General features: G+C 44.7%; 1 protein-coding gene and 1 non-coding gene across 2 annotated transcripts in view; both read right to left on the bottom strand.

The window, feature by feature from the left end:
• VOPP1 (VOPP1 WW domain binding protein) overlaps positions 1-13,280 on the bottom strand; it is a 77,901-nt gene that overhangs the window by 27,248 nt on the left and 37,373 nt on the right. Inside the window, exon 2 of the mRNA XM_060247692.1 lies at positions 1,167-1,225. The gene's annotated coding sequence lies outside the window, so the exon portion shown is untranslated. The remainder of the gene's footprint in view (positions 1-1,166; positions 1,226-13,280) is intronic.
• Positions 5,139-5,205, bottom strand: TRNAT-AGU (transfer RNA threonine (anticodon AGU)). Its single transcript has one exon. It is a non-coding gene; the product is annotated as a tRNA-Thr (tRNA).

The following is a 13,280-nucleotide window of genomic DNA, read 5'->3' as shown; positions in this document are numbered from 1 at the left end:
CTAGAAAAAAGAGCCCTGGTTCATACATAGGGGAGAGTGGAAGACCTTCTGCTCAGCATGCAGAAGGCCCTAGGTTTAACTCCTGCAACTTCTCAAAATTTTCAGCACCTTGCTTTGACCTCCCCTTGGTGGCAGAAAGTGCTATCAAGCCACAGACAACTTATGGTAACTCCATAGAGTTTTGAAGGCAAGAGACATTCATAGAATCATAGAGTTGGAAGGGACCTCTAGGGTCATCTAGTCCAACCCCCTGCACAATGCAGGAAACTCACCAATACCTCCCCCTAAATTCACAGGATCTTCATTGCTATCAGATGGCCATCTGGCCTCTGTTTAAAAGCCTCCAAGGAAGGAGAGCCCACCACCTCTCGAGGAAGCCTGTTCCACTGAGGATCCGCTCTAACGGTCAGGAAGTTCCTCCTAATGTTGACCCGAAAACTCTTTTGATTTAATTTCAACCCACTGGTTCTGCTCCTACCTTCTGGGGCCATAGAAAACAATTCCACACCATCCTCTATATGACAGCCCTTCAAGTGTTTGAAGATGGTGATCGTATCACCTCTCAGCCGCCTCTTCTCCAGGCTAAGAGGTGGTTTGCCATTGCCTGCCTGTGTGGAGACCCTGGGTTTTGTTGGCTGTCTCCCATCCAAGTACTAACCAGGGCAGACCCTGCTTCTGAGATCTGACAAGATTAGGCTCTCCTGGACCATCTGGATCAGGGCATAGGTTTCCCTTAGACTCCATAAGGGCCAGTTTGGTGTAGTGGTTAAGCCAGTTTGGTGTAGTGGTTAAGTGTGCGGACTCTTATCTGGGAGAACCGGGTTTGATTCCCCACTCCTCCACTTGCACCTGCTAGCATGGCCTTGGGTCACCCTGGCAGAGGTTGTCCTTGAAAGGGCAGCTGCTGTGAGAGCCCTCTCCAGCCCCACCCACCCCACAGGGTGTCTGTTGTGGGGGAGGAAGGTAAAGGAGGTTGTGAGCCGCTCTGAGACTCTTTGGAGTGGAGGGCGGGATATAAATCCAATATCTTCTTCTTCTTCATCTTCTTCATAAGACAAAAGTCAGCCATTTCAGCAGTTAGTTACTGGTTAACAGCAGAACAGAACCAGAAGCAATCACACAACAGGCACAGATACATAAACCCATTATGAAAAAAGATCACTTACAAATAATATATGGGATACACTCCTTCGAAGTACCAGCATTGCTTTTTGGCCTCTGTATACTGAAAGAAAAGAAGTAAAACACTGTACTATGCATAGTATAATGCAAAATCCACAAATTACATGCAGTAAATAATAATCTCTCGTGAAAATTAAAGGAAAAGTAAGTTCTATCATTCATAAGTGAAATGACAGGACACCCAAATGTTAAACGAAAGAACTTCAGGTAATCATGATGTAATTCTTTTAAAATGCTGGCATATTTATCCCCCACATTTTCCCATCTGTGGGTGTCAGATCTCTAGTATGTCACCCACTTGTGTAAAGTCATGATGTGATGAATATGCATGGTGAGAACACACCCTTGTTACTGAGCTGAGGGAAGTTCGCTGCTCTTGAAGGGAAGGAAGAACCAATCTTGCAATGGATTTAAAACAAAGATCACATTCTGGGCAAACTATAAAGCAGGGGTGTCAAATGTCTGGCCAACGGGCCAGAATTGGCCCGCCCAGGGCTTTAATCAGGCCCCAGGGCTTTTTTCTCCCTTCCTCCTCCATCTCTCCTGTCCTCACCATTTGAAGCTCTGACAAAGTTCCCTGCTCTTTCAGTTCCCTGCCTTTTCTGCCTTGTCTTTGGAAGAAAAATGTGGAATGGATTTTCCATTAAGGTCTCTGTGCCCAGCTAAATAGGGTCCAGGGACCTTGATGGAAGATCCATTCCACATTTTCCTTGCAGCTTTGTCTATGTTGCAATGTCTTCCAATGGAGTGTTCCTGTATAGACAGCTGAAGCTTAGGCTTCCTGGAGTTGTGTTCTGGCAAATAAAGGGTTGATGCTTTAAACCAGATTGTTTCTGCTCAATCGACCTGGAGTGGCATTACCAATCTGAGTAAATCTGGGGGGGGGGGGGGGGGAGAAGAAGCTTGCAATGCCATTTCATTGTTTTTCCAGGCTCAGAGCATTTTATATATTTAGTTTCTGATGTGATCCTTGTGCTTTTTCTTGATGTTTTATTTTAAAATTGCATTGCCAAATCTCACTATGCCCCCATTTTTCATATTTTCCCAGGCCCAGAGCATTTTATATTTTTAGTTTCTGATGTGAATTTGTGCTTTTTCTTGATGTTTTTTTTTAAATTGCATTGCCAAATCCCACTATGCCCCCATTTTTCATATTTTCCCAGGCCCAGAGCATTTTATATTTTTAGTTTCTGACACGATCCTTGTGCTTTTTCTTGATGTTTTATTTTTAAAATTGCATTGCCAAATCCTACTATTCCCCTACTTTTCCATTTCAAACATCATCATCATCATCATCACATTTTATTTGTATCCCGCCCTCCCCGCCGAAGCAGGCTCAGGGCGGCTAACAGCAAGAATTCAATACATACATTGTATAATATAACATTTTAATTTACAATTAATTAAAATCCATTAAAATTCTAAAAACAATAAAATTAATATTTTTGTGCTATTACCCGGATGGCAAGTTTTATTCAGCAGTTCTACTCAGTGAAGGCCATTCAAAACAGGATGGTCTTGCAGGCCCTGCGGAACTGTTCAAAGTCCCGCAGGGCCCGCATCTCTTCTGGAAGCTGATTCCACAGCTGTGGAGCCATGACAGAGAAAGACCGAGTACGGGTACTCTGGAGTTTTGCCTCTTTTGGCCCGGGGATAGTCAGCAGGTCATACTGCAAGCGTTTTAAGCATTTAAAAAGATTGTGTTTGTCTGCGTCCTTTATAAAGTTTATATCTCTGCTACCTCACATTACATTTTATGACATACATGACCTGACCCCACAAAGTCTCATTTGTGTCAGATCTGGCCCTCCTAACAAATCAGTTCGACACCCTGCATACAGAATAGCTATCTTTCCATCTTGGGTGGCTACTGCTTGGAAATACAGCGCTGAACTACAAATCACAAAGATGAATAAGAAACCCTGACCCCCCCCCAAAAAAGCAAAAACCCAAACATGTTAACACTTTATCTTAAAGCCAGAAAACAAACCATCAAACATTAGCATAAATACAGCCTCTAAAAATAAAATCAATTTTGACTGAAAGCTACATCAGAAGCCTTTGTATTTCTTTTGTGAGGAGATTTATTCACGTCCTCCTCAGAGTCCTGCTTATAATGCAAACAATAAAGCAGGCTGACTTGTACTTCCACAAGCAGCTTTGCCATTGGCCAGCGGCACCTCAGCCTTGTCTGGATTTGAGTGTCAGTTTATTAGTCTTCATCCATCCTATTACAATCAGACCTCCCTGGTCATTCAGGGTTTCAATAAGACTAACCAGGTGTTTTTCTTTCACTTGGGTCATATCTCCTTGGGTCAGTGTTATTGGTTTTGTTAGTATTTTATGTTTGGTGTAGTGGTTAAGTTTAGTGTAGCGGAGTCTTATATGGGAGAACCGGGTTTGATTCCCCACTCCTCCACTTACAGCTGCTGGAATGGCCTTGCATCAGCCACAGCTATCGCAGGAGTTGTTCTTGAAAAGGCAGCTGCTGTGAGAGCCCTCTCAGTCCCACCCACCTCACAGAATATCTGTTGTGGGGGGAGAAGATATAGGAGATTGTAAGCCATTCTGAGTCTCTGATTCAGAGAGAAGGGCAGGGTATAAATCTGCAATCGTCTTCCTCCTCCTCTTCTTTTAAATGGATTTTATTGTTTATTTTTTAATCTATAGTATTTTATCGTTTTATATTTGTTGTAAACCAGCCAGAGAGCTTCAGCTATGGGTGGTATAGAAATGCTATTATTAATAATAATAATAATAATATTGTCAGGGCTTTTCTTGAGCAGGAACGCAGTTCTGGCTGGCTTGGTGTCGGGGGTGAAAGCCAGTTTGGTGTAGTGGTTAAGTGTGCAGACTCTTATCTGGGAGAACCAGGTTTGATTTCCTACTCCTCCACTTGCAGCTGCTGGAATGGCCTTGGGACAGCCATAGCTCTCTTAGAGGTTGTCCTCGAAAGGGTAGCTTCCGAGAGAGCTCTCTCAGCCCCACCCACCTCACAGGGTGTTGTTGTGGGGGGGGGGAAGGGAAAGGAGATTGTAGGCTGCTCTGGGACTGTGTCCTTGAAAGGGCAGCTTCTGGGAGAGCTCTCTCAGCCTCACCTACCTCACATGGTGTCTGGGTTTTTGGCAGGGGGGGGGGAAGGTAAAGGAGATTGTGACCACTCTGAGACGCTGAGATTCAGAATATAGGGCTGGATATATATCCAATATCATCATCTTCTTCTTCGCAAATGACTTCCTGCTGGGCTTTTTCTACAACAAAGTCATATTTGTTTTTGAGGAAACAGAGGAAGGGACATGAGAACTTTTTTTTCATCCAAGGATATGTGTGAATAAAAAACTGTCTTATACAGAGTCAAATCATTGCTCCGTTTAGGGACCGGGAGAGGCTGTTGCTCAGTAGTACAGCATCTGTTTTGAGTTCAGAAGGTCCTGGGTTCAATCCCCAGCTCCTCCAATCAAAAGACCCAGGCAGTAGGGTGATGTGAAAGACCTCCACCAGAGACCTTGGAGACCTGATGCAAGCCGAGTAGACAATGCTGACCTTGCCCAAACTCGGTATACGGCAGCTTCACGTGTAGCTGAGTGTTCTTTGCCTTGACTGAGAGTGGCTCTCCAGGGTCTTGATGGAGAAAGCCAATCCCAACAGCAGCTACCAGAGATTCTTCAGCTCCAGATGCCAAGGATTAAACCTGGGACCTTATGCATGCAAAGCAGATGTTCTGCCTCAGAGCTACCTGTGTCAGGTGCTTTCCTAAAGCTACACAGGAAAGACCAAATGTTCAGCTTATATAAATCAACAGTGTGAATGGAGCAGTAAGAACATATATGAACATATGAAGCTGTCTTATACTGAATCAGTCCATCAAAGTCAGTATTGTCTACTCAGACTGGCAGCGGCTCTGAAGGGTCTCAAGCTGAGGTTTTTCACGCCTATTTGCCTGGACCCTTTTAAGTTGGAGATGCCAGGGATTGAACCTGGGACCTTCTGCTTACTAAGCAGATGCTCTACCACTGAGCCACCGTCCCTCCCCTAAGCTGTATGAACAGATCTAAACATTTTGCCTGTCTGCCTGCCTCTGCCAAAGCGCAGGCAGTAGCAACGGCTGCACTGCACTCTTCACAAAAACATCTCATCCAGACTCAAGGGCCTAAGCTTGTTTGAGGGGACCTTGCCCTGGATAACTGTAGCAAGGCTGTGCTAATGTGCAATTGCAGATAGATATAGATAGATAGATAGATAGATAGATAGATAGATAGATAGATAGATAGATAGATAGATAGATAGATAGATAGATAGATAGATAGATAGATAGATAGATAGATAGATAGATAGATAGAGGGACGGCTACAGTACTTTCCTGCTGGCGTTTGGGCCTTTGGAAGAAGAAGAAGACTGCAGATTTATACCTTGCCCTTCTCTCTGAATCAGAGACTCAGAGCGGCTTACAATCTCCTATATCTTCTCCTCCCACAACAGACACCCTGTGAGGTGGGTGGGGCTGAGAGGGCTCTCACCGTAGCTGCCCTTTCAAGGACAACTCCTGTGATAGCTATGGCTGACACAAGGCCATTCCAGCAGCTGTAAGTGGAGGAGTGGGGAATCAAACCTGGTTCTCCCAAATAAGAGTCCGTGCACTTAACCACTACACCAAACAGGAACGGGATGCCTGGAGAAGTAAAAAGTGTCATCTCTAGCAATCTTCAAGTGCGGGGGGGGGGGGGGGGGGGGAGGGCGGCATGTATTGACCAGATTTTTATGTTTAAAAGGATGTTTAGAAACTGAGCTGCAGTTGTGTTGACAGAAATCCACGGTTGCTAGTCTTTAAATTATTAACATTTGCAGTATTATCTGTATCTCTGGAAACAAAGATGGCATGTAAATATTTTAACCAAAATAAACACATTAATGCAAAAAAAAAAAATAATAAGGCTGAGCTTTGTTTTTACACTGTACTGTGAGGCAGCATTCCCTCTAAGCTGAGTTAGTGTGAGCTAGCTCACCGTTTTTTTAGCCTCCAGCTCACACATTTTTGTCTTAGCTCAGGAAAAATGGCCCCGGAGCAAGCTGATGGATGCAGTAGCTCGCAACTTTAATGCCAGCAGCTCACAAAGTAGAATTTTTGCTCACAAGACCCCACAGCTAAGAGAGCAGGAGGAGGAAGAAGAAGACAACGACATTGGATTTATATTCTGCCCCCCACTCAGAGTCTCAGAGCATCTCACAATCTCCTTTATCTTCCTCCCCTACAACAGACACCCTGTGAGGTAGGCAGGGCTGAGAGAGCTCTTATAGCAGCTGCCCTTTCAAGGACAACTTCTGCCAGAGCTATGGCTGACCCAAGGCCATCCCAGCAGGTTCAAGTGGAGGAGTGGGGAATCAAACCCGGTTCTCCCAGATAAGAGTCCACGCACTTAACCACTGCACCAAACTGCCTCTGTGAGGTATGGAGGTCTCACTGTCTCTTAAGTCACTCAGTGTAATAACTGCCTGCTTGGAACATATTGCCTCTGTTGTGCGTGACAACAGAGTCCTAACGCAGCCGGTCAGTCTTAATCTTCAAAATACGAACATTAATTATTTGCATTCATGAGGACTCCATGTGGGTTAACAGTGGACAAGATCCCATTAGAGTACATTACATTGTATATGGGCCTATTAACCTATTCCATAAATGGAGCTTTAACAGCTCCGGAAAAAGGCATGAATAATCTCTCCTATTATATGGGAGGTTCTCTGAATGCATTTCTGTCCCAGAGCAAAGGCACTGCAATTACGATTAATGCCTCCCCTCCCTCCTCCAGAACAAAGGTATTCATATTTACTAAAATCAGCAGGGAAATGATTGCCTTCTAAATAGGTAATCCTCAAGCTAATAAACAGATGTTCAAAAAGTGAAGAAAAACGTAGAGAGACACAGTGTGCTTTTCCCCTGGCTGCTGTTTTAGTTTAAGCTAAATATGCCCATTGTAACGCAAGCACTGCCCACAATGAGCTTCGATGCGGACAAAGAGCTTTCAGGGGATCATGGCACCGCCTCTTTTATTTGTCATAAAATACAGCGGCATGCTGTGCGAAAGCACTGGCTTTGCTCACACCTAACATTGTGCCTGAAAGGAGCAGTAAAGAAATACTGTCAATATCCACTTCCTGTCCCATTACGCTAATTTCTTCTGGCTCAGCACAGGGACATTTTAAGGTAATGGTCTGGTACAGGGGTGGCCAAACTGTGGTTCAGGAGCCACATGTTGCCCTTTCGCACATATTGTGTGGCTCTTGAAACCCCCACCATTCCGTCGGCAGGCTGGGAGAAGGCATATCTCTCTTTAAATCATTCTGCTAAGCCAAGCCAGCTGGCAGCTTGGAGAACGCATTTAAAATTAAAATGCTTTCTTTCCACCTCTCCCTCCTTCCGCCATCTATTTTCCTCCCTCCCTCTCTCCCTCCACATCTGATGTTCCTTCCTTGTGGCTCTCAGACATCTGACATTTATTCTATGTGACTCTTACATTAAGCAAGCTTGGCCACCCTTGGTCTGGTAAAACACAGGTTCAGGACCATGGACAGCAACAACAGGCAGCGAAGAAACCTTAAGAAGCCTTGGATGGTTGGCTGGTTCCAAAGATGCCTTAAAAGCATGAGGCTTCTAGCAGGAGCTTGCTGCTGATGCATGCCTTTGTGCTGGTATCACCACATGTCCGTGCAAAAGCTCTTCAGGGAGAGCTGGTTAAGGTGCTTAGGAGCTCAGTCCTATTCATAACTCATAAGAACATAAGAGAAGCCATGTTAGATCAGGCCAATGGCCCACCCAGTCCAACACCCTGTGTCACACAGTGGCCAAAACCCAGGTGCCATCAGGAGGTCCACTGGCAGGGCCAGAACTTCACAAGCACTCTGACCTTGCCTCCCAAGCACCAAGAATACAGAGCATCACTGAACCAGACAGTGTGTTCTTTCTATACCTTGTAGCTAATGGCTGTTGATGGGTCTCTGCTCCATATGGTTATCCTATCCCCTCTTGAAACTCTCTAATCCCCTCCTGAAGCTGTCCTGAAGAGTAAGCACTCAATGGGGCTTACTTCCCCAAGAAAGTGTGCATAGGATTGCAACCTAGATGCATGTCCTGTGAGCCAGGACACTGAACCCACGCACAAACAACACATAGTAGATCAGGGCTGTCAAACATGCAGCCTCGGAGCTGAATCAGGCCCCTGGAGGGCTCCTATCAGGCCCCTGAGCAACTGGCTGTCATCTGCTTCCTTCTCCCTATCTTGCTTTTTTTTTTGCATCACAACTTGTTTTGTCAGGCTTGCTCAATTGCACAGGAGCTACAGAGCAAAATCTCTATTTTCTCCATTGGCTGAGGCTCCTCCCTTAGGGAGGAAGGGGGAAAGGAGAGTTTGCTTTGCCAGACCCTCTCAATCACACAGCAGAGCTACTAGGCCAAACCTCTGTTCCTTCTATTGGCTGAGGCACCTCCCCTTCCTTGTCCCCTGGGGAAGGAAGGAAAGAGCCAGAGCTTCCTTTGCCCAGTTCCCTGGATCCCATGGGAGAAATACAAAGAAAGCACCTTTAAGACCAACAAGCGCTAATGTTTTAAGCATATTTTAAGTATTTTTTTTAAAAAACTTTGTGTTTGTCTGTGTTCTTTATAAAGTTTATCTCTCTGCTACCTAATCTTAAATAAGTACACACATGGCCAGCCCAACAAGGTCTCATTTATGTCAGATCCAGCCCTCATAACAAATGAGTTTGACACCCTTGTACTAGAGATCTTTGGCAGACCACTCCTCTCTCAGCCTCCATTTGCAATGCGGGGATGATAACCATTCTCACCTTGAAAGGCTGCTTAAGGGCTATAGAGAAAAAGTGTGTAAAGCATCCGTCTCCCAGATAAGAGTCCGTGCAGTTAACCACTACACCAAACTGGCTCTGTGAGGTATGGCAGTCTCACATACCATGCCCTCTCCTTGTTGACCTGAGTGCCAACACCCCTTGCCAACATCATTATGCTGGCTGTTCAAAGGGGCTGGGGCTGCTTACTCTGCATTGCTGTTCCCCAAGTTTCAGTGGAATACACAGAGCTGCATCCAAACTGTCCTGGCAATTCCCACTAATTCTCCCTTCCTTCTGAAGACCACCCCCCATGTCATTCCCCAGGGCCTGCAACCCATCATTTTTGTGGAGATCGGTGGGCTGCAGCTGCAAGCAGGTAGCATTTTTTAAAGTAGAAAACCACAGATAACCATAGCTTCCTTCTCCAAGTGCTTTTCTGCCTTTAATTATTCAAGTTCGTGTGATTGATTGTGTAGGCTACATCCAGAGGACCGGGAGACTCATCATTTCCAGTAACCTGCTGTCAAGTTTTTTTTTCTCAGCAGCAAAGGGACTTGTGTATTTCATAACTGAAGTTTGAAATAAACGTTTCTGCAAACAACAATAGGGCAAGTCCTCCCACGATAAAGAAGTATTCTGCCTTTGTTCTTGAAAGGAATAAGGGAGAAGTAACGCTGGGAGCAGCGTAGAATTCTATGAACTGGAGGACAAAAATATATTCTTTATAGACAAGTGCACTCGATTTCCTCTTTTTCCAAGCAAATGAAAGAGAGAATGACCATGACTGGAACAAAGCTCTTTTTGAAGACTTGGATCTGAAGCCACCTTGATCTTAAAAAAGCCAGTGAAATCTTCCCTCGGCCCGTTCCTCTTAACCTTTGTAACAGCACCACTAGCCTACGTCTGGTGACTTTTTAGCTGAGGTTCACAGCTTCATCACTCTTCTGTAGAAGGTCAGGATATAAGAAGGAAATACTGGGAGATGTATCAATTTAAGGCATGTCCTCCCCCCTTCATCCTTTAGTTTATCTTTAGCACGGCATCTACTTGAGGGCTCAGCTGAAAAACGTACTGGCAGGCCTTTTCATGTGAATTTAAGTGAAGGGGGGGGAAATTTGTATCAGCATGAGGGGGATGTATTTATATGAAAGCAATTATGGCATTGTTTAGTTTGAATGAGTGTTGATTTTATTAACTGCTTTTCCTTTGAAAGTGTGAGACAGACTATCATTAAGGGCGTTTTCGCACTCACCTTCAGCCGGCGTGACCCCCCTCTTCACCGCGCAGGATCTGCGCGGATTTCGCACTAAACGCCACGGAGCAGCCAGAAGAGCCGGAAACTCCCGGCGCAAAAGCCGCGCAAACGGAAACCGCCAAAAAGCAGTTTCTGTTTGTGCGGCTTTTGCGCCGGGAGTTTCTGGCTCTTCCAGCTGCTCCGCGGCGTTTAGTGCGAAATCCACGCAGATCCTGCACGGTGAAGAGGGGGGTCGCGCCGGCTGAAGGTGAGTGCGAAAACGCCCTATGACAATACGGTCACCCTTCGTGATGCTCTTGGATTCCGTCGTTTGAAGAAATCAATAGCAGAACTGGGCTCCTGTGTTAAAACAAGCTGTGTATATCATTTGAGGAAAGGCTGAAGAGCCTGGGACTTCTCAGTTTAGGAAAGAGATGACTAAGTGAGGGGACAGGATTGAGGTTTATAAAATGACACATGGGATGGAAATTCTTCTCCTGCTCCCAAAAAACCAGAACTCGAGAGCATCCAATAAAGCGGATGGGCAGTAAGTTCAAGGCAGACAAAAGGAAACTACTTTACACAGAGAGTGATTAAAATGTGGAATTCGCTGCCAGTGGATGTAGTGGTGGCCACAGGCAGAGACAGCTTTAAAAGAGGATTAGATTGATTCATGGAGGATTGGTCTATCAGTGGTTACAAGCCATGGTGACTGAGGGGAACTTCTGCGTTCAGAGCCACTAAACCTCTGAACCCTAGAGTCAGGAGGCAATGTCAGGGAGAGACTTCAGCCTCTATGCCCCGTCGTTGGCTGTCCAAAGGAAATGGTTGTGCAAGACAGGATGCTGGATTAGATGGACCCACTGGTCTGAATCAACAGATCAGTGGTCTATTTTATCTTATGTTCTTATCATGTGTACATAATAGAGTATTTCCTTAGCTAGATGTCATCTTCATTTTTGCTATGAAGTGTGTGATGTAACAGATGACATAACTATGAATCCTCTATCTAAAAAATATTTGATATGTTTTCTGTGCTTTACTTTGAAGATGCATGGGGACGTAACAATGTATTTTAAACCAGCCTCTTTAAAAAAAAAAAGGTAAAGGTAGTCCCCTGTGCAAGCACCAGTAGTTTCCGACTCTTGTGTGACGTCGCATCACAACAGACGTTTTACGGGGTGCTTTGCCATTGCCTTCCCCAGTCATATACACTTCCCCCAGCAAGCTGGTTACTCATTCTACCGACCTCAGAAGGATGGAAGGCTGAATCAACCCTGAGCTGGCAACCTGAACCCAGCTTCCATCGGGATCGAACTCAGGTTGTGAGCAGAGAGCCATGCAAATAAAATAGAAACCTAGCAAGGTTAAAATGTAAAGGTAAAAATCCAGGGAAGGCTTCTGAGGAGGAAATCATCAGAATATTTGTAGTGCGGTTTTTTTTTAATTAACAATTTATTGGTGAATTTACATAAAGGCTGGTGCAGACACAAGGCCAATTCCTCTAGTGTCACTATTTGTTTCATATGGGGCTTTTCTATAGAAAATGCAACTCAGGCTGAATTAGATTCTCTGCAATATCAGTCAAGCACCTTGATTATTTTTTTTAAACCCTCTTTTGTCCAAACCCTGCTTGGGATTCATACATCACTTGGAGCTACAAAGCAAAGTTAGAGGGTAAAGATATTAATAAACCTGGTAGGCAGCTCTGTTCAAGGGGATCTTGCCAATATGGAGAAAGCAGTGTTATGGGAACTCCGAGAGAGAACCAGATGATGGGGGAGTTGAGGAAATTGCGTTCCACAGACCAAAATCGTACTGCGATTATAAGAACATAAGAGAAGCCACGTTGGATCAGGCTCATGCCTTTAGGAGAGAAGTAAGGGCTCCCCATGTCCTAGTCGGAGGGAAATGGTGGGGACTGACCAGATCTTGGGGTTGTGGTGGACAGCTTGATGATGATGTCACCTCAGCACGTAGCAAGAATGAAAGATGCAAATTCTAAGCTAAGGATTATTAGGAAAGGGACTGAAAACAAGGGGAATTGGTCGTGGCTCAGTGTGGAGCATCTGCTTCACATGCAGGAGGTTCCAAGTTCAATCCCCAGCATCTCCAGGCAGAAGGATTCGGGTAAGAGGTGTGAAAGACCTTCACCTGAGGGCCTGGAAAGCCACTGTCAGTCTGAGTAGGCAAATACTAACCTTGATAGACCAGTGGCCTGGCTGAATAGAAAGCAAATCATATTAAAAAACTAAAGTGAATTGTATAGGTATATGACAAATTGTATAGGTATATGACAAATACCTAAATACATGTGCCATGAAATCAATCAATGGAATCACAAACAAATGGGGAAATAAACTAGCCGATACAGAATACCTACAGTGGAATCCTAAACAAAATCAATCCAAAATGATATGCTCAAAAAGTCTCTCTAAAAAAAAAAAAAAAAAAAGTCTCTCTGATGGATAAGAAAAATATTATAAAGATTACAGAGTCTTCAAAAGGATACAAATGAGATCAGTCCAAATTGTTATGCTCAAAACAGTCTCGCAAAAAACCCCACAGAAGTATGACAGAGATTGCAGAGTTTTCAAAGCTACAACGTGGAAGATTCCAAATTCAGACATGGCTTCCAGCTGCTACCAGCATTTTGTAAGCCTTTGTCACATGAATTCCAATGTTAAGTATCTATCTAGTGGTAAGACATCTCACTCATCGAGGTGCCAATCAGTATTTTTGATTTTACAAAGACCACAGTTCAGTGATTTTCTAGTTGGCAAAACCTCTCATCTCTATAATACTTTTGTTACCTGTGGGGGGCAGGAGGCAGGTCCATCAATGACTACTGGCTATGACAACTCAACCAGATCTCCTTGTTCACAGGCAGCAGAGGGCGTCAACGCCTGGCCTTGCTTGCGGGTCCTCCAGGGGCATCTGAACACCAGACCAGATGAACCTTCCAATCTGATCCAGCATGGCAGCCAGGGCCTTTTTTTTAATAGAAAAGGCCCAGCAGGAACTCATT

Source organism: Heteronotia binoei, chromosome 10 (assembly GCF_032191835.1).
Source record: "Heteronotia binoei isolate CCM8104 ecotype False Entrance Well chromosome 10, APGP_CSIRO_Hbin_v1, whole genome shotgun sequence".
Lineage (NCBI taxonomy): Eukaryota > Metazoa > Chordata > Lepidosauria > Squamata > Gekkonidae > Heteronotia > Heteronotia binoei.
This window is presented reverse-complemented; position numbering and strand designations above follow the sequence as displayed.